The sequence below is a fragment of the Lithobates pipiens genome, unplaced genomic scaffold (genome assembly GCF_037356315.1).
Source record: "Lithobates pipiens isolate NorthernLeopardFrog02 unplaced genomic scaffold, aLitPip1_a1.2 Scaffold_18, whole genome shotgun sequence".
NCBI lineage: Eukaryota > Metazoa > Chordata > Amphibia > Anura > Ranidae > Lithobates > Lithobates pipiens.
The window spans coordinates 279613890-279635376 of NW_027507758.1; the positions used below are offsets into that span (position 1 = coordinate 279613890).

At 44.3% G+C, this 21487-nt stretch overlaps 1 protein-coding gene and 1 pseudogene across 1 annotated transcript in view; both read left to right on the plus strand.

Annotated features, from left to right (window-relative positions):
• The window catches only part of MAN1A1 (mannosidase alpha class 1A member 1), a 270883-nt gene that overhangs the window by 56293 nt on the left and 193103 nt on the right, over positions 1-21487 (plus strand). The window lies entirely within an intron of this gene.
• Positions 2186-2333, plus strand: LOC143990627 (U2 spliceosomal RNA; annotated as a pseudogene).

Here is a 21487-nt window from a genome sequence, read left to right on the forward strand (position 1 = left end):
TGCTTCTTCTGCTTCTTCTGCTTCTTCTTCTTCTTCTTCTGCTTCTTCTTCTTCTTCTTCTGCTTCTTCTGCTTCTTCTGCTTCTTCTGCTTCTTCTTCTTCTGCTTCTTCTTCTTCTTCTGCTTCTTCTTCGTACCCAAGTCCATCCATCAATTGTCTTTTGTACAACCAGCATGTTGGATTTTTAAGATGCAATTATTGCCAGTGGGTAGCCTCTGGCAATGTTCACTGTGTTCTATCGGCAGGGACAGTTCCACCATGACTGTGTTGATGGGGGAATTGAGTGATTTTCATGGGTTGTAGGAAAGAAAATCTTTCTCCTTCATAAAAAGCAGCAGCATGGGACCAGGAAGCTAGTAGATAGAATGCTGTAGTACAGGGCTCGACAAACCCGCATTTGCGACTAGAATTCGTGTCCTGGTGCCTGGGGCAATGCTGCTGGGGTATCCTGTCTCCATTTGGACCCCAAACTCCGCCGCGCAATTGCATCGGGCCGCGCCGGCCAGTAATTGAGGCCACGGCTTTGCGGCCTTCTAAAATCTTTCGGTAGTCTGGCGCCATCTTGTGGTGGATGTAGAAATTACACCCTATTCCAATAATGCTAATCCTAATGGAGTGAAGCTCCCCTGCCTGTTTTTCACTGCCCGCCCATTTCCTTCCCAAATTGAAGAGAAGGAAGTGATTGCGGGCGTCATCTGGCGCCTTTTGCCCAACCATGAGTGTGGTGGCTGGTAAATGGCTTCTCAATATATATATATATATATATATATATATATATATATATATATATATATATATATATATATATATATATATATATATATATATATATATATATATATATATATTATTATATTATTATTTTTTTTGTAAAAAGTAAAAAAAAAATTATTTTAATTAAGGGAAAAAAATAAATATTTGTAATCCTCCCTGCTTGACCCCTTTCACAAGGGCTGTCTGATCAGGTTCACCTGTCAGTTTTTCAGGCGGACCTGATCTAACCCTTAGCGGGGATATGACGTTAATAAGCGGGAACATGGCGGAAATAAAAGTCACATTCTTTTGTTAACCACTTCGTGCCCGCGCTATAGACAAAAGATGTCTACAGCGCGGACACCAATTGCCGGGAGGGCGTCCCTGGACATCCTCCTGTTTACTTCCCCTCTGAACGCCGCCATGGGCGCGCATCGGGGAAGTTCTGTGTTGGCCGTGTCCCTTGGATACAGCAAATCACAGATCATGCTAAATGGCCAATCACAGCGGCCATTTAGCACTCAAGCGGTGTGTCCAATGAGAGGTGATCTCATATGTGGGGGGCTGGGGGCTATCTTCCCCTCACTCGTCTCCATGTCGGGACAGGTCCAGATCGCCGTCACGGACCTGGCTCCTCACTTTTTTTTAGCTGGCTCCTAGAATCCAAGCAAATTTGTCAACCCCTGCTGTAGTACCACCGTCTACTGCAGTAGTTTCCAGCTGCTAGAGCAGGGATATGCAATTAGCAGAACTACAAGTCCCATGAGACATAGCAAGACTCTGACAGCCACAAGCATGACACCCAGAGGCAGAGCATGATGGGACTTGTAGTTTTGCAACAGCTGGATTGCATATCACTGTGCTAGAGGGATCTCACAAGCATGGTATATGTATAGTTTTGTTGGTCCAAACAGGGCCATTGCAACTATGTAAAAATATAAAAATATTGATACCTAGAATGCCTCTTTAAGACAAGTTGTGCATTATGCAAAGTCTTTAAAATTTAGCAGTAGCAATTGGTACTTTTTGAGTTGGGTAACAATTGTATGTAACTTTCTTATATGCATTTTTTTTTTTTTTTTATTAACACAAACCTTGAGAAATTACGAGTTAAAATTTTGTTTTACAATTGTGCATGAATGCACTATGGGGTTGATGTACAAAAGGTTAGAATAGGCTGTTCACTTTGTAAGGGAATTTTCACTTCGCTTGGTGAATGTGGTAAAAATTCACTTTAGAAAGGGTACCCAATCGCATACAAAAAATAAAAATGTAATTATTGTTTTACATGTGATTTGAAGTTGGCAGAGCTTTACCTCCAATCCTAGGATTTTCTATTACCTGGTTGCTTCGACTCTGCTGGTTACACAGCCCATAGGCTTTCCATTCAGTATGTGATCATGCTCCTATAGTTGCACAAGGGCAGAGACCACTCGTCTCTTGGCTTAATAGCCAAGATCAAGTGTAGTATCTGTTCTTATCAGTTTTCCAGAATAGAGCACAGTTGTGTATTCTTCTGGGGTGAAGGGGTGCTGGTTAGTAATTCCTGAAGTATTTAGGTTGGTACAGAGGAATCCTTTTCCCTCCTTTGTTGATTCTGTCCTAGTTTATCAGGCTTGCCCCTGGACTCACCCCAAGTTGCACCTCATTTGTAATCAGTTGGCACACAGTTATTACATCTTTGTTTCTGCGTACCACACACTGTTATAAAAAAAAAAAAAAAAAAAAAAGATTGTGGCTTTGTGTCACTAAGTGTTAATTTTGGGTGATATTGATATTTGTTTTTTTTTCTTTGATACTGACTTTCATATGCTTGTGGTTTGTGTTAACCCTGGTTCACACTAGAGCGTTTTGACATGTCAAATTGGCAATTGCCGTCAATGGCACCGTCCTATTTGGGGCGACGCTGCACCGATTTCAAAAAGTCGTTTCTGTACTACTTTTTGCAATTCGGGCTGCGCTTTACATTGCACAGATGTCTCTGGAATTGTGGGTGAAATCGGGACTGACACGCAGAAGTAAAATGGTGCGAGTTCAGCAGAAACTGCTTCATTCCCACAGCTCAGTGTGACCTGGGCTCAAGGTCATTTTTGCATTCCTTTTGGTTTATGAATGTAACACAGAAGTTTTTTTTCTTCTCTTTAGCTCCACACTTTATTGGTGTTCTAATTTGTATAACTTTTTATATCTAGGTAATGTTAGGGCTGCTTATATTTTTTTTGTAGTTCTTTACCTGAACACAGATTTCATATCCATAAATATGAAAAATAGTAAATGCAAAAAGTAACACTGCCTTGCAAGGATGCACACTTGCACAGTTCTTAACTTGCACATTCAGAAAGTTTTTGCTTTTTTTTTTAAAGTGGTTGTAAACCCCAAAAAAGATCCACCTTATTCAGCAAAGCAGAAGAAGTCATCTGTCCCCAGTCTGGCCAGGATCTGTTTTGTGAGAAATGTATGCGCTTCCTTTTTACTTTCAAAATATTTTATTTTATATTAAAGGCACTTACATACGTAAAACAGTACACAAACTAGCAGTAGCAGGGAGGGCCTGCTGTCACAATGTAAGTAAAAAAAACATGAGACATTAGTGAAAAACAGACACTATCAAGAGTGTACAGTCGGCAAGCCCTTCCTTATCGAGGGGCTACATCAATAAGAGGTAAACGGAGGGTGTCCCCCCCGGGAGAGCCCACCAGGTAGAACTATTAGGGTAACTCCCAGGAGCCCCTATCCCGACACCCCTAATAGGGAACTTGCTGTGCCAGGATGAGGGAGTGTCCTCCCAGGCCCCTCCCTCGCAGAGGGGAAAAACAGTCGGAGGATCGTCTGCCGTGGGTACCGCAACATTAAATTGGACTGTATGGTGAACCTGTCAATTACAGCTCTGTTGAGCAAACCAAAATCTTAGAACGACTAGAAGGACAGAGAAGAGAAGAAAGGAGGAGAAGAGGAGAACAGAGGGGTCGGGGGAGGTAAGCTATGTCCTGAAAGGGTGGAAGGATATAGCGAGGGAATGTTTCACAATCAATGTAAGAATGGGTGCTTTATGGGTGAGGTCTGGTTCCTAGGGGAGGGCCTGGGGGTACCCCCGGCAGCAGAGAGATTCCCATGTAACGGGCCCAAGGGTCCCACACCTTTCGGAATTTAGGTGTGGTGTCTGACAGAATACCTGATAGTTTTTCTTGGGACATTATCCACGATATCTTCCTCTTAACTGCGAGGAAGGAGGGTTTGGGTTGCTTCCATGCGGAGGCAATCGCAATTTTGGCTCCTAATAGAATAAAATAAGTTAGTTTCTGAATGTTACCAGACATCAAAGGAATCGGGGTATTGAGTAACGCAACCTCTGGAGTTCTCGAAACCCGGCAGCCTGTGACTAAGTAAATCAAGTTGAATATTTTAGTCCAGAACGAACGGAGTCTAGGGCATTCCCACCAGATGTGGATCATGGAGCCACGAAGTTGGCACCCCCTGAAACATAAGGGATTAGCCGTGGGATATATTCTGGCTAGCCTTACTGGAGTGAGGTACCACCTGGTTATCAATTTGATGCTAGCCTCCATTAGTGAGGTGTTCTGGATCCCACGGAAGGATCTGGCTAAGGCCAGCTGCCAGGATTCGAGACTCCCAGAGGTCTGGAGATCAGATTCCCAAGCCGTCATATAGGGGGATTTACCCGTTGGGGAAGTGAGAGCCGTGTAGATCACTGAAATACCACCCCTCTGCTCCCCGACTCCACCACACCAGGCTTCATATTCAGTAAAGGGAGGAGGAAGGGGTTTGTTTTTCCAAAGTGAGTTCAAGTAGTGAGATATTTGGTGGAAGCGGAACCTCTCTGTGTTTGGTAGCTCTAAGTGTTCGATACAATAAGCTAGGGAAATCGGACCCCTGGAATTAAAAAAGTGACCTATCCGGTATAGTCCCTTGTCCAACCACCATCTGAAGGCCTCAATGTTCAGACCGGGGGGGAAGTCATGATTACGGAACATGTGAGCAAGGGGTCTTATAGTGGAGACTAGGGAAGGCTCTTTGCGAAGGCCGTCCCATAGGGCACAGGAGTGAGAAAGGGATGGGGACATGATGGGCGGCCTGGCTTTGGCCGGGCACCATAATAAAAAATCTAGTGTATAGGAGGGTACCGCACAGCGTTCTATGGACTGCCAGTCCGGTTTCTCATATTTGGAGTAGATCGAGGAGAGTTGGGCTAGGCGAGCTGCAAGGTAGTATTTGTGGAGGTTAGGCAGACCCAGCCCCCCTCTGCGTCTATGCAGGAAGAGCGTGTTTTGCGGTAGACGGTATCCCTTATTACCCCAAATATATTTCAGTATTTTGCTTTGCAGAGAGCAAAGGTGGTCCTTCCGAACTGGTATTGGCAGGGCTCGAAAGTAGTAAAGGATTTTGGGGAGAAGGGTCATTTTTATGGAGTTAATCCGGCCAAGCCAGGATAATTCATGTTTAGACCATGAGGAGAGGTCGGTTTCCAGCTGTCTGTATAATTTGGGGTAATTGTGGGCATATAGCATCTCTATTTTAGGTGTGAGGGAGATACCCAAGTATTGGATGGCAGTGTCACTCCATTGGAACGGAAAGGATTGTTTGAGTGAGAGGACTTGGTGAGTGGGGAGAGAAACATTCAACGCCACAGACTTGGAGTAATTAACCCTCAAGCCTGAGACCTTGGCAAAGTCGTCCAATACCCTGGATAAGTTGGGTAGGGTTGTGAGGGGGGAAGTGAGGAACAACAGTATGTCGTCCGCGAAGAGTCCACATTTGTGCGTTTGACTACCGCATTGGACACCTCTAATGTCCATATTGTGGCGGACTGCGATCGCCAGTGTTTCAATGGCTATTGCAAATATGAGGGGGGATAGGGGGCACCCCTGTCTGGTCCCCCTGGTGATGGGAATTGGCTCAGAAAGGTATCCCTGCATTCGAATTTGGGCCCTCGGCTGGGAGTATAAGGCCTGTAATAAGCCAAGGAAGCGAGCCCCAAATCCCCACCTGTCAAAGAGCTGGAAGATGTACTGCCATGAGACCGAGTCGAAAGCCTTTTGAATATCTAAGGAAAGGAGGAAGCCAGATTGTCCGGATCCCCCTTCCCAATTAGACTGCAAAATGGAGATAATGTCGATTGCCCTCCGAATTTGATCAGGTCCCTGTCTGCCGGGAATAAAACCAACTTGATCCTTGTGGACATGGCGTCCAATAAAGGAGGCTAACCTATTGGCCATAACTTTCGTAAGAATTTTGAGATCATTATTAATAAGGGAAATCGGTCTGTAGTTGCTGACATCTTCCAAGTTCTTGCCAGGTTTGGGGATGACCGTGATATACGCCGTGTTAAGGTGGGGATCCAGGGGGTCTCCATTAGCTTTATGGTTACCGAGATTGGCCAGGTGGGGAGCTAGTGTGTTGGCAAAGGCTTTATAGTAAGGGATCGAAAGGCCGTCGGGACCAGGGGCGGAGCTTTTTTTAAGAGTCTTAATGACTTCCAGTATCTCCTCTGTCTGGAAGGGGGCTTCCATAACTTGTTTGTGAACGTCCGATAAGGCCGGGATGGGCAGACCCTCCAAAAACTTTGGGAGGAGGTTATCTTTGGGGGGTGGGGAGCTACTGTAGAGAGAGGTGTAGAATTTCTGAAAGGCATTCAGAACTGTGACCGGATTAGACGTGGGCGGGAGTCCCGCGCTTCTGATCCGAGGGAGGGTGCTCAGCTTGGTTCTAGGGGAGAGTCTATTGGCCAGGAGAGTGCCTATTTTATCCGCCTGTGAGTAAAATTTGTGGCCAGCCCACCTAACTGATTTTTCAGCTTTCGTGGTGAGGGCGAGATTTAGTTCTAAGCGAGTCCTGTCTAGTATGGCCGTGGGGGTACGGAGGGGGTCCTTTTTGTGAAGAGCTCTGAGTTTAGAGTATTCCTCTTCTAGCTTCAGGATGGTTGATTGCCTTTCCCGTTTTATTTGAGAACCCAATTGCATGAATTTTCCCCTAATGTAAGCTTTGTGCGCCGCCCACAGGGTCTCGGGGGAGACATCAGGAGTCGCATTAATAGAAAAATATTCCTTCAATGCTTTGTCGAGATCTATAACTCGTGATGGCTCCGAAAGGAGGGATTCATTTAACCTCCAATGCCTAGGATGTCTCCCACTCGAGCCCCCCAGGGCCGTCACAATTACAAGAGAGTGATCTGAGATCACTGTGTCAGTGATGGAGGCTTTGAGCATCCTGGGAAGGAGCGAGGAGGGGACAAGTATGTGGTCTATGCGTGCATATGATTGGTGAGGCGCTGAGAAGTGAGTGTAGTCTCTCTTTGTGGGGTTTAATTCCCGCCAGACATCGGATAGCCCATGAGCGTGTAGCAATTTGGCAATCCGTAAGCTTGCCTTTGTGGGCCTGGTTAATCGGGGACGTGAGGGGGAGGATTTATCCAGTCCTTGATCAAAGGCGACGTTAGAGTCTCCTCCGACAATAACCGTCCCCTCTAAAAGAGGTGCTAAGGTACGTAGCATGGATTCGAAAAATTTGGCCTGACCCGTGTTCGGGGCATAGTAGGAGACCAAGGAGTAAAGTTGGTCCCCCACAGTGCCCTTTACAAGTAAAAATCTGCCCTCCGGATCCGCTTTTTCAAAACTCTTATTGAATTTGCATGTTTTGGCCATCAAAATGGCCACCCCCTTGGTCTTGGATTCCGCGTTGGCTAAGAAGAACTGAGGGAAGTGGGCATGTAGGTACTTGGGACTATACCGGATAGGAAAGTGGGTTTCCTGAAGCAGAATTATATCTAGTTTCAGGGATTTGTAGTAATCGAGGGCTTTTCTCCGTTTGATGGGGGAATTAAGACCCTGAATGTTGTGGGAGGCTATCTTAAGCCTAGCAGCCTGTGGATCAGCCATGGAGCAGAGGGGGAGCCCAGCATCTGAAAACGACCTCACTTACCCAATCTATAGCTGGGTTCTTGGTAAGGGCATTGAGATCGGTGGCCCGAGGATGTCTCCCAGGATACCATGTCGACTGGGTTGGCTCAGCCCAACCTGAGGAGAAAAAAAATAGTGTCATGCAAACATTCAACGGGGGAAGCTTACCATCAAGGGGGAAGAGAAGGGGAGAAAGGGCAAGGAAAGAAAGGGTTCCTGAGAAGAGAAGGAGGAGATCAGGGCAGGAGACACCCCCCGAAATCCCAAGCAAACACAATGAAGACAACCGACCCATAAGGTCAGGAGTCCCGACCCTCAGACGCCTGGGAAAGGCCGAGGGAGGGAGAGTTACACATGTGGTCCCTCGCGGAACTGGGGACCCCTAGTCGGGTAACTACCCGAACTGTGAAATCAACTTTAAATAGCAATAACATAAAAGCTGCAATATACATAAAAAGGAACTTTTCTTTTGAGGCACGGCTAAACATAATGCCTAAAAGACACTGGGGCTAAGAAATGAGCGCTGTTCTTAAGGCATAAGGAAGGATGGTACATCCAGGGGGGGTGCTGAGGAATGCAGCCCCCTGGGAAATCCTCAAAGCAACCTTAGGGCCCATTTCGAGGGTATGTAAACAAAAAAAAATTATATGCGGGGTTACGGGCAGTCCAGTAGATGGACAAAGTACTGCATAGCGTCCCGGATTATTGGAGGCAATGGGGATAAGGGTAGAACAAGGGTAGCACAAGTCCTAGGCAAGGGGAGGGCAAAAAGGGTTGGAGGGCCAAACTTTACAAGTTTGGGGAGCAGTCCTCCGGCCCTCTCCAGGACCTCGGACGGTCAGTCACAAAATGGAGAGACTGATAATGGGATTGGAAGTTGCTCAGGTGGGTGCATTATCCTTGACCTTCTTGGCTCTTCCGGAGGTCCACAACGGGGATTGTGGGCTGTTAGGAGTGGGTCGTTTGTTAGATCCCTGGCTAGGGTTAGAAGTGTCCATGTCAGCTTCTTGAGAGATGATTTTCAGCTTGGTGAGGAGCTTTTCCCCCTCGGGAAAAGTGGAGAAGGCAAAAGACTTCCCTTTGTCCGTGAACCTGACCGCAAAAGGGAATACCCATTTGTATTTTATGTCTTTGTGGGACATTGCAAGCAAGAGGGGTTTTAGAGCTCTTCGTCTCTGTATCGTGGAGGGGGAGAGGTCCGCAAAGATCTGAACCTGGTGACCCTGGTAATTGACGTGTTGCAGGGATCTGGCTCTCTTCATGAATTCTTCTTTCACCGAGAAGTGATGTGGCTTGGCCAGAACATCTCGCGGGGTGCCATCCTTCCTAGGGGGGCCGAGGGTTCTATGGACCCGGTCAAGTTCAAGCTTAGTAGCTGGGATGTCAGGGATTAGCTGTTGAATGAGGTCTTGCACCGCCCTGGACACATCAGTTATTGATTCTGGAAGCCCGCGAATTCTGACGTTATATCTGCGTGACCTATTTTCGAGGTCATCTATACGGGCCATGGCTATGTCCAATTGCTCCTGTACTGAGTAGATGTGTCTGGAGTTTTGGATGGATCTGGCTATGGTATCCTCCATTTTATGTTCGATCGTTTCGATCCGGGAGCCTAGGTTAATAAAATCAGCTTTCAATTCCCCCGTGATTTGCAAGGCAGTTTGGGAGAGGCCCCTCTCTAATAATTCAGAGAATTTGCCAAACAGGGCATCCATGTGGGAGACTGGGTCTGTATGAGCAGCCTCGTGGGGGGCCATGGCGGTCTGGGTAACTCTGTAGGTCCCCGCTGGGGAGGGAGAGAACTCCTGGATGGTGCGTTCCAGCAGAGAGACCGTGGAGGCCGGGGACGGTGTGGCTTCCTTGGGGAGACCCCTGGGGTTGCCTGGGGTGGCGTGGAGGGGAGGAAAGTCTGTATCTGACCTGAAATCCACTGTGCCTGCGGATCTGTGATCCTGAGACAGGAGCTGTGCTGCGGTGGCCATCTTGGATTTCTCCCTCACGTCCAATGAAGCGAACAGCGGGCCGAGATTGCGTTTAGCCAGTCCACCGGTCATTCAGAAATGTGCCCCAACACTTCGGGATTCCGCCCCTATAGCTCGGGAAGCGGAAGGGTAGCCGTGCCGTGCGGTAGGGGTTCCGTTGTTCCGCGAGGCAGCGGAGCTTTAGATGATCGCGGCCATCTTGGAAGCCTCGCGCATGCGCACTGCGCTTCCTTTTTAAGACTTGGAAATGGTTAAACCTATCATTTTTTATGTATCCCGTAATGAATGAGACTGCTGCTGAGTAGCTCAGCGGGATTACCATGTTATGCTGTTACAGCAAGCAGCGTGCATCCTTGTAGTTTGATTTTCCTTTCTTTTGATTATAGGCAGTTGGTCATCAATATGATCATTGTGTAATGAAGGTTTAAAGGAAAAGAGAAAGCTGATGTAAATTTACTGCATATGTCATATTTTGCAAAAAAAAAAAAAAAAAAAGTAGTAGTAGCTTGACTGCTGCTTTTTATTCTTCAAAATGCGGAGATTAACCATTAGGCCTCCTTCAAATGGCCGTTTAGCTGCATATACCGGATTCAAGTGCAATAATCCTGCAGGCTCTTGCTGGCTGAAATGACAGGTGCACGCATATAGCTCTACTCGCTCAGCCTGTATAGCAGGGGTAGGCAATCTTTTGATAGGGGAGATATACCTGAACAACAAGGTTTGGCGCATATATATATATATATATATATATATATATATATATATATATATATATAATTTTTTTTTTTAACCCTGAATTTAATTAGCAAGGCCTAACTAAATTGTAAGGAAAATTGAGAAAAAAATATAATAAAGCAAATATCACTGTAAAAAATATAAACATGCAGTAACTTAGAAGTGGACAGTATCAGTCAGTATAGCTGTGGATATGCCCTGATTTTTCAAGACCTTTGAAAATTTGCTATAAAGATGGTCGCAGGATTTCTTTTGAACCAGGACATTCTTTTTTTTTTAATTTTTTTTTTTTTTTACGGCTTCTAAACATCCCGAGGCGATTGCACTCCACTACTTGGACGTGAGCGTCTACCTCACAACCATGACCTCTTTGTCAATCTGACACCTTGTTTATGTTGCACCAATGTTCTTGGAAGGGACAGGCTGCCTCTAGAGCCACAATTGCTAGGTGGATTAGGCAGATCATTATTATTCAGTAGCATGACCTGCAAGGTAGGATTCCTCCCTTTCCTGTGAAAGCCCACTCTATCAGACCTGTTGACACTTTGTGGGTTTTTCCACATCAGGCCTCAGCGAACCATGTGGATGATTAATATTTATTATTAACGATTTATATAGCGCCAACAGTTTACGCAGCGCTTTACAATGTATAGGGGGACAACACAATTGCAGTACAATACAAAAGGTACAGGAGGGCCTTGCTCATAGAGCTTACATTCTAAAGGGAGGGGTGGTGGTTAGCGAACCTCGGCCTGGATCAGAAAGTCCTACAGGCAGTTCAGTAGGGGCATTATCAGTTGTTCCTCTTATACTAAGATGGTTGTTTGCTGTTGGGTCTGTGAGCCGTTGTTTGCTATTGCCCGCTCCTCAAGAGATTGTTTTTAGACATCCCAGTATACTGAGAATTCCTCGGTCTTGTGATGTATGATTAAAGAGGAAAGAAACCCTGATGGGTTTACTTCCTCTGTCTCCCTGTGCAGGTAAAGCATAATGGGCTACTATGCAGCGCATACTAGTCTGTTGTGTCACTTACCTGACACAGGAGCCAGCGAAGTCACCGCTGTCCCCTGTAGCTCGGAACGTCCATCTTCTTCCGGGTGTCGCTGCTCTGGCCACTCACAGCACCGGAGCAGCGAAGACTTCACTCCCGTGTATGCGCACTGGAGCTGCGTGCAGCTGTCTATGGCACATGCGCCGTAGGCAGCGGTGCCTGTCTTTTTTGTAAATCTCTCCTAAACCGTGTATGTTTAGGAGATATTTCTTGGACCTACAGGTAAGCCTTAATCTAGGCTTGCCTGTAGGTCAAAATGGTTTGTAAGGGTTTACAACCACTTTAAGAGAGCTCCCCCCCTTCTTCTTCTTTTTTTTTTTTTTTTTTTTTTTTTTTTTTTTTGTAGTATCACAGAACATTTGTTCCTTCCCCCTGGTTTAACTTGGTTTTGTCAGAAAGCAATATCAAAGGTAATGCCAGGGGTGGGAAGAGTTATGCTGGGCAGTGTCTAATCTACTGGAGTTGGCGCATAACCAAATAGTCTAAGAATTACCTCTCCTATGACCTGTGATGTGTTCCAAGAAAGGAATTTTACAGTCGACAAGATTCTGTTTTTTTGTACTTTCCTACCAAGTAAGTGCTCCTGGGATATTTTCAATGTAGCTGTGCAGGAGCTGATGACAATATTTAGTCACATCTACTGAAGATCAGTACAAACAGGGCTACACAATAGACTTGTGCAACAATTATATCTGATACCATGTCCGCTTTAAGCTATCCATTTACATTTTGTACTTGAAAAGTTTGTTACATGATTAGTGATTTAACATTAGGATTTACACTATAAGGCCTGCAATAAATTAAGTCTAACTTATTAAAGGTTAAAAACAGGATTGTGTAATCTATTGGTAAATTGCAAAGCTGGCTTACTCCCCACCGTCTCTTTGCATAGCATTATACATTCATCATTCAGTTTTCTGGAATGCTGCATTACTTGGGCACTTGGTGACTAGCACATTTCATTGACATAACAGGAAGTGATCGCTGTTTGCAGATGTCTCTTCATGTTTACTGTTCCCCTGCCCTGAGGATTTCTACTAGAAACACCGCTTCTTATATGTTTTAAAGGAGTGTACTTTAGCTTGAGCAGAGTGACATATTTTTGAGGAACGTTGCAATCTGAATGTCTTCTTTATATCTTGTACTGGCAGATTAACATTACGCTATCTCTGGAGTCTGTTTTATGAATAGACGAGGTGCATTCTTTCTAGTATTTTCCACATAGCTTACCATTGTCCTTGCTTTGGAAAGACTGTGTTCCCCTTTCATTTGAAATTTAATTTTTATTTTTTTGACTATGTTTACAGTTTGTAAATGCAATTTGTTTTTGTTCAGGAAGTACATAACCCTGTATGTACTGAATCCACAGCAGTAAGTGTCCATTCACACAGGAGCAACTTTGGATCCCACTTGAAGTCATCCCAAGTTGCCTCAAGTCGCACAACATGATAAAATCAATGTAAGTGAATGAGAGCCGTCTTAATGCACACTACTGAAGTTGCTCCGACTTCAGAAAAGGTTCCTGTACTACTTCAATCCGACTTCTAGGCAACTTGTACCCGTTGATTTCAATGGAAGTTGCCTCCAAGTCTGATCCCCTGTCTTAACTGAAGCAACTTTCCAGGAAGTAAAAATAGTTTTCTAGGCAAACCCCTCCCTCCCACAGAGCTGATTATTGTGTGATTGGCCACTGGCAAAGTCCTCTGCCCTGGAAGCAACTTCAAGTTTCCTCAAGTTGTGCTGTGATTCATACTCAAGTCGTGTCCAAGTTGCCTCCCAAAGACTCGCTGGAAGCCGTGTTGCCCCTGTGTGAATGGACTCTAATGTCCAGTGGATTATTAAATTAAAAACAGGTGAACAGCTGTGCTAGAAATGGTGATAACATAAAATTTTATAGCATCTGGAATATAGGTATACATAAAGTGTGTGTGAGTAAGCACACATGCTATTAAAACATTTGTTAAAACATAATGTCCATAAATGATCCGAGATCTTGTATGATTAGCACTTGAAGGCAGCTCCCTTAGCCCTTGTACACACGGTCGGACATTCTGACGTAAAAAAAATATCCGATCGGACCGTGTTGTCAGATAATCCGACCATGTGTGGGCTACATCGGACTGTTTCCGTCTGAATATCCGTCCGAAAAAGTTTTGGAGCTGGGCTATAAAATTTTCCGACAACATAATCCGATCGGACTTTGTCCGATCATTTGTAGAGAATTCCGATTGGACAAAGTGCTACGCATGCTCAGGTAAAATTCCTAGACCAACACTATTGGCTACTAGCCTGAACGTAGTCCCGTCGTAACAAAATAACTTCATCACGTTACGAACGATCGGAGTTTCCGACAACTTTGTTCCGACCGCCTGTATGCAGCACCAGTTTTGGACAAAATCTGATGGATTTTCTTGTCGGAATGTCCGACCGTGTGTACAAGGGCTTAGAGTGAAGCGATGAGCTCTGCGTAGAAATGGGAACAGAGGGGTGACAGACTTAGTGCAGTATATATTAAATTAGAACAAACAAACTGGACCCCCCCCCCCCCCCAATTCTTGCATCTGTACCTTTTCATCCCCACTGCTCCATTCAGCTGTGGTGAACTAGAACAATCAGCCCTCTGTAAAGCTTGCCATAGATTTTTATTTTTTGTTATGCTGCCAGTGGGCTGAGCAACAAAACCCGTCAGATTCCTCCATCCACACAAACGCTCCACTTCTGTCAAACAGACTTCCACTCGAAACTAAATTCTGCTGGTCCCTGCTGAACCGGCATAATTGCAATCCATCTATGGCCACTTTAAAGTGGAAGAAAAGCCTAACTATACCTAAGAAGAATGTTCTCTTCCCCCCCCATCTATCCTGCCTAACATGTATATAAAACAATCTGTATGCTTGTCTGTCTGTAATCTGCAGCTCTGGTACCCCTTTGTCAGTAAGTGGGAGCTGCTGGAGAGAGTGGTCACAATGGGTAATGTCAGAGCCTCTGGAATTCAGAGCCATTGTCGTTTGTTCGCTTAAGCAAAGCTGCCGGATCTCGTGACTGGACCTGAGCAGTTAAATCGGTAAATTTACAGGTTTGGCAGGTTGGGTAGGAGGAGGGGAGAGGGAACATTTTTTAAGAATCAGATATACTTAGGGTTTTCTTTTTTGCTTTCTATTCACTTTCGGCTGTATTTCTTACAGTTGGCTGAAGGCATTCCCCACACCTATGGGATGGTGCAAGGCCAGATATGTCACATTCTTCTCTATTCTTTTGAGCACCTAGTATTTTTTGCTCCCAGTGGCTAAATGAAGCAATGTGGGTAGGGGAAATGAATGCATACTGCGTGGACAAAACAGGTTTACTTTACTGCCAATGCAGGAACTGTGCTAAAGTGAACTTAAACCCTCTTATCATTTACAGTCAAGAAAGCTGCCTTATTAGCCTCTGTTTGATCTGCAGTTGCCATGTGATCAGCTATGACACCAGCCATTTAATGGTCTGACAGTTTGGTTGTGAGCCAACATAAGCACTAGTAACTAGTTATTCACTGTTAGCATTGAATGTAATTGGTTTGGTAAACTGTTAAATTGATGGGTTTAGTTTCCATTACGTTTTACTTTTAAAGTGGTTGTAAACCCTCGTACGTGCTGTACACGTCATCACGCACGCTTTCAGCGGACTGTCTGCTCATCGTGTGTGGTCAAGTCCGTTCATTCAAATTTTGAACGGACTGTCTGTCGGATTGTCTGACGAACTTAGTTGGGCAGACAATCCGCCCGTGTGTACGCGGCCTAAGCTTTACCTACCTGTACCTAAGAATGGAATTGACTCAAAGTGAAGATTTACTTTGTTATTGTACAGGATTTATATAGTGCCAACAGTTTGCGCAGCGCTTTACAATATGAAGGCAGACAGTACACTTGCAATACAAATCAATACAGGAGGGATCAGAGGGTCCTGCTCGTTAGAGCTTACAATCTAGAAGGGAGGGTCAAGTGGAAACAAAAGGTAATAACTGTGGGTGATGAGCTGATGGAGAAAATGAAAATACAGTTGTTAGGTGTGGGTAGGGTAGGCTTCTCTGAAGAGAAGGGTTTCCAGGGATAGTCTAAAAGCTAATAAAGTAGGAGGTAGGCGGACAGATTGGGGTAGGGCATTCCATAGGATTGGAGAGGCTTTGGAAAAGTCCTGGAGGCAAGCATTGGAGGTGGTGATGAGGGAGCTAGAGAGAAGGTCTTGAGAGGAACGAAGAGAACGAGTAGGTTGGTATTTAGAGACTAAGCTAGTGATGTAGCTGGGGGCAGAGTTGTGGATGGCTTTGTATGTAGCTGTTAGTATTTTGAATTGAATTCTTTGGCTGAGCAGAAGCCAGTGGAGGGATTGACAGGAGTAGCAGACACAGAGCGATTGGTAAGGTGGATGAGTATGGCAGCAGCATTCATGGATTGCAGAGGCAATAGACTATGTAGAGGTAAGCCAATGAGAAGGGAGTTGCAGTAGTCAAGGCGGGAGATGACCAGTGAGTGAATTAAGAGCTTTGTTGTGTCATTTGGTTATAAAGGGGCGTATTTTGGAGATGTTGCAGAGGTTATAAGGACCATCTAGAATTATTGTGCCCTGAAAGAATTACCACTTGTCTTGAATTTCGCTTGAGAGAGAGCAGTGCACTTCCTGGTATGCCAGTGTGCCTAGGTTCTCCTGTACAAACAACCTCTGAAGATCTGAAAGCGGTTTTGCACCTAAAAAAAAATATTAAAAGCCAGCAGCTACTAATATTGCAGCTGCTGACTTTTAATAAATTGACATTTACCTGTCCCAGTGTCCAGCGATGTTGGCGGCAGATGACTAGCGATCGCTCGTCTCTCTGCTGCCCCCGCCGCCATCCTCTGTCAGGGAATCGGGAAGTGAAGCATTGCAGCTTCACTGCCCGGTTCCCTACTGTTCAGTTACTTCCTGGTTTCCAGACTAGGCAAATGATGGAATAAATCCCAGGAGTCTTTAGAAAGAAGGGGGAGGGGTTTTCTCATCTAAGCAAACCCTCCTGCCTACGTGCCTGAGCTAAGGGCAGATGGATTCCAGGATAGTAAATGCTACATGAATTCTCTGCCTTTTCAAGTTGGCCACAGCTAAAAATGCTAGAAGGGTGTTTTTCATAGTAATTTCTAAGCAAAGTAAGAGATTGCTGTTCCTGATCACTAAGAACAGCAGATCGCGCTACTCCCCTGTCAAAAAGGGGATCTGTTTGTTTACATTGACAGATCCCCAATTCTGCCTCTGAGGCATGATTGCATATGCCCCCCATAGCCCTAAAAGCGGCCACAGTACAGCTACAGCGTTTCGCACGCGAGAGCTAACCTGCCGCCATATGACGGCGGCTGGTCGGCAACTAGTTAAAAAAAAAAAGCAAAAAGGTGTGTGTGTGTGTGTGTGTGTGTGTGTGTGTGTGTGTGTGTGTGTGTGTGTGTGTGTGTTTACATAAACATACAGAATTAGAATATCATGAAAAAATGTATTTCAGTAATTAAATTCAGAAAGTGAAACTCCTATATTGTATAGCTTCATTACACACACACTGATATATTTCAAGCATTTCTTTCTTTTAATCTTTATTATAGCTTACAGTTGGTGAAAACCCCAAATTCTGCATCTCTGAAAATTTAGAACATTACATAAGATTAAAAGGGTTTTTTTATTTTTTATACAGAAATGTTGGCTTACTGAAAAGTATGTCCATGTGCAGTACAATATGCACTCAATACTTGGTCGGGGCTCCTTTTGCATAAATTACTGCATCAATGTGGCATGAAAGCGATCAGCCTGTGGCACTGCAGCCTGTGGCACTGCTGAGGTATTATGGAAGCCCAGGTTGCTTTGATAGCGACCTTCCGCTTGCCTGCATTGTTGTGTTTCACTTACATTGTTGTGTCTCTTACTCTTGACCCCACCGATTCTTTATGGAGTTTAGGTCAGGCAAGTTTGCTGGCCAATCAAGCACAGTGATCCTATTATTGCTAAACCAGATATTGGTACTTTTGGCGTTGTGAGCAGGTTCCAAGTCCGGCTGGAAATAGAAATCAACATCTCCATAAAGCTGGTCAGCAGAGCGAAGTATGAAGTGCACTAGAATTTCCTGGTAGAGGGCTGTGCTGACTTTGGACTTGATAAAACAGTGGACCAACACCAGCAGCTGACTAGAGTGTGACGCCATGAGTCTACAATATTGATTTTTTTCACTATATTATTTTCTGAGATACTAATTTTTGGGTTTTCACTAGCTGTAAGCCATAATCAAAATTAAGAGAAATGCTTTAAATATATCGATGTCTGAATCCTATGAGTTTCACTTTTTGAATTACTGAAATAACTCTTTGCTCTTCATATTTTTTGAGATGCACCCATATTTTCAATGTTTCCAATATACCCAGTGGTACCAAACAAGGTTAACCAATGACCCTCAGACCATATGCCACACACTGCATCAAATTGGTCTGCATGGCTGTCGTCCCATAAGGAAGCCTCTTCTAAAGATGATGCACAAGATAAGACAAGCAGACTAAGGACATAAATTACTGGAACCATGTCCTGTGGTCTGAGACCAAGATAAATGTATTCGGTTCAGATGGTGTCAAGCGTGTGTGGCGGCAACTAGGTGAGGAGTACAAAGACAGGTGCATGTTGCCTACAGTCAAGCATAGTGGTGGGAGTGTCATGGTCTGGGGCTGCATGAGTGCTGCCGGGACTGGGGAGCTACAGTTCATTGAGGGAAACATGAATGGCAACATGTACTGCGACATACTGAAGCAGAGCACGATCCTCTCCCTTCGGAGACTGGGCCGCAGGGCAGTATTCCAACAAAGACCCCAAACACACCTCCAAGATGACCACTTCCTTGCTAAAGAAACTGAGGGTAAAGGTGATGGCCTGGCCATGCATGCCTCTAGCCCTAAACCCTATCTGTGGGGCATCCTCAAATGGAAGGGGGAGGAGCGCAATGTCGCTAACCTCCACCAGCTCCGTGATGTCATCATGGAGGAGTGGAAGAGGACTCCAGTGGCAACCTGTGAAGCTCTGGTGAACTTCATGCCCAAGAGGATTAAGGCAGTGCTGGAAAGTAATTGTGACCACACACTATTGACACTTTGGACCCAATTTGGGCATTTTCATTTAGGGATGTACTCCCTTTTGTTAGCGGTTTACACATAGCGCTGAGAGTCAGTTTGAGGGGACAGCAAAATCTTGGTTTAAGTACATCTATTACTTGAATAAAGTCACTGATGAGATTTACTTCAAATTCAAAGACCGCTCTAGCAGTATCCCTGACATCCTACAGTGCAATGGAATGCACACACCTAGGTTGCCATGTATCTTGCATTGCGGGATGCTGAGCTCAAGTTTTAAAGCATACAAAAGTCCAAAGTCTGTTTTTAGTATGTTTGCCGTTTATGCCTTACCATAAATTTCCACAACACTTCCTGTTTTCAAGTCTGGCCCTAGTCGAAAGTTCATTTCTTTCCTGCAACCAAGGGATACAGGAAAGAAATTGGCTTGATTTTCCCCCATCAACACAGGACGTGCTGACAGTGAATTTGGCCTGCCCATACATGCTGAATCGACTGATATTCAAACCATCTATAGCTGGCTTAAGCCACTGCTTCAAAAACTAGAAGCAGTGTTCTTCACCTGTTATCTGAGATTCTTCAGTTGGCTGATGTAATGTCTGTAGGCTCCAATTGTTAGACTGAAAAGAAAATTTTGCCCATGGGAACTTGAGTTGTGCCAAATAAAGTTGCTAGCAATGTGTTACAAAAACAATATAACATTTCATATTGCAGTTAAAAACAAATATCACAATACACACATACTCCTGATTATATATACTTAAATTGGTGCATTCTTTAAGCTGTAGTCTCTATGCGTTTCAGGGAACAGTGCCCCCTTCCTTAGACCGCCAAGATTTGATTTGTGTATATCTGTGGGAAGACCATGTCATAAGCAAAATATGTAAAAAGAAAAATAGGCTTCAATGTACAGTAAATGTTTTTATTATAACCTATATAGTCAAACTTTAACCGCTTGAGGACCAGCCACCTACGTTATACTGTGGCATGTTGGGTCTCCTGGGTAAATCGCCATAGGTGTACATTGGCTGCTTTCAGCATGATAGGGGGCTCCTGGGATGCCGGAGCCGATGCGCTGTGTCCACCGGCCTCCCACGATCGCTCTGCAGAGAACCAGAACAGGCATCTGTCAATGTAAACAGACAGACCTCCATTCTGACGGGAGGAGAGACAGATCTGCTGTTCCTAGTGATTATAACTTTTGCGCAAACCAATCAATATATACTGCTTGTGGCTTCTACTTCTTTTTTTGGAAAAAAAAAAATACATATTGGCCTAAACTGATATACATTTTTTGTTTTTTGAAAACTTTAGGGGATATTTATAGCAAAAATGTAATTTGGTGTGTGTTTTTTTTATTTTTTCAAAATTGTCGCTTTTTTTGTTGCCACCAAAAAGCTCTATTTGTGTGAAAAAGACATCAATTTTGTTTGGGTACAGCATCGCATGACAGTTCCTAATCCTTCTGGTCAAGTGGTTAATTTTAACTGTAATATGAAATACATTTTTCATTTTTAACATAATGCTATCTTATTTGGCACAACTCATCAAAGTCTCATTGGGAAAAACTTTCTTTTTGTTTCTTACAAGTTATATGGATTGAGTTCTGTCTTCTGTTTTCTATTCTTGCATATCGTAATCGGTGGACTGCCTGTGAAGTCTATTAGTGAGGTGCTCCAACAGGCAACTAAAGGAGCTTGTGTGCAGCTCTATTCATAATCATTACCACCTTCCCGCCTGGCCTATAGCGTGATGATGGCCGGGGGTTGGCTTTCCCATCCTGACCGGATGTCGTATGAAGTTCTGTCAGGAAGTGCCCCCGCGCATGGCCGTGCAGTGTTGTGATCGGTCATTGGAACACAGCTGATGATCAGTGTACCAACTCACTGCTGGTACCATGTGACCAATCACAGCAGGTCACATGACGGTTGTACACAATGGATTACATCCTTTTATGCCATCCATTGTGTACAATTGTGTGGCTAGCTGTGATTGGTCTATTCGATCACATAGTACAGACAGGGCCGATCAAAGTCCATCTGTACCATGTGATTAGCTTTGACCAATCACAGTTAACGACAACAAAACAAACTAAATTCATTTTGTTCAGTAAAATGCTTGCTTTATAGCAAGGGAATTTACTGCTATAAGCAAACAGTGTGTAAATTAGGATTTTTTGCTTTTTAACACGTCCTATGGTAACATTATATTACTGTGGTCAGTGCGTAAAAGGGAAAAAAATCAGACTGTATACTTTCCAAAAATGGGGCAATTAGGGGCATTTGTACTGTAATGTCCTGACATTTTAAGACCTCAAGAAATTAGATGGGATGTAAGTACATCAGAATTGATCAATTTTCAGATGCAGCAGGTCAAATAATATTGAGCACGTCCTGCTGCTGTCTGTCCGATGAGGAAAGAGAGCTGCTGCTATACTGCACATCACTGGATCAAGACGGGGCTCGGATAAGTATTCAAAGTGGAACTTAAGTCCTTTTTTTTTTTTTTTTTTTTTTCATCTTTCCACCTAATAAATCTTCTGCCCTTGTTGCTTTAACTTTGGATAGTAAAACTTCTTCTTCTTCTTTTTCTTCTTTTTCTTCTTTTTCTTCTTTTTCTTCTTTTTCTTCTTTTTCTTCTTTTTCTTCTTTTTCTTCTTTTTTTTTTTTTTTTTTTTCTGCCAATAAATACCTTATACAGCCCACTTCCTGTTTCTTGTCTGGTAAAAAGCCTAGGCTTATGACACCATACATGGCTCTCTTACTCGTGAGTTTGGAAGGAAGGGGGGTGAGTCATAAGAGTGCCAATGAGAGCTGCAGAGCTGGAGGTTTGCCCCTGTGTCTGTATAAACCCAGGAAGTGAACAGGCAGCAGCTTCAGCTGCCCACAGTTAAAATGTATGCAGCCAGACTCAGTGGAGGGAGATTTCTGCAGCATATTTGGCAAGTAC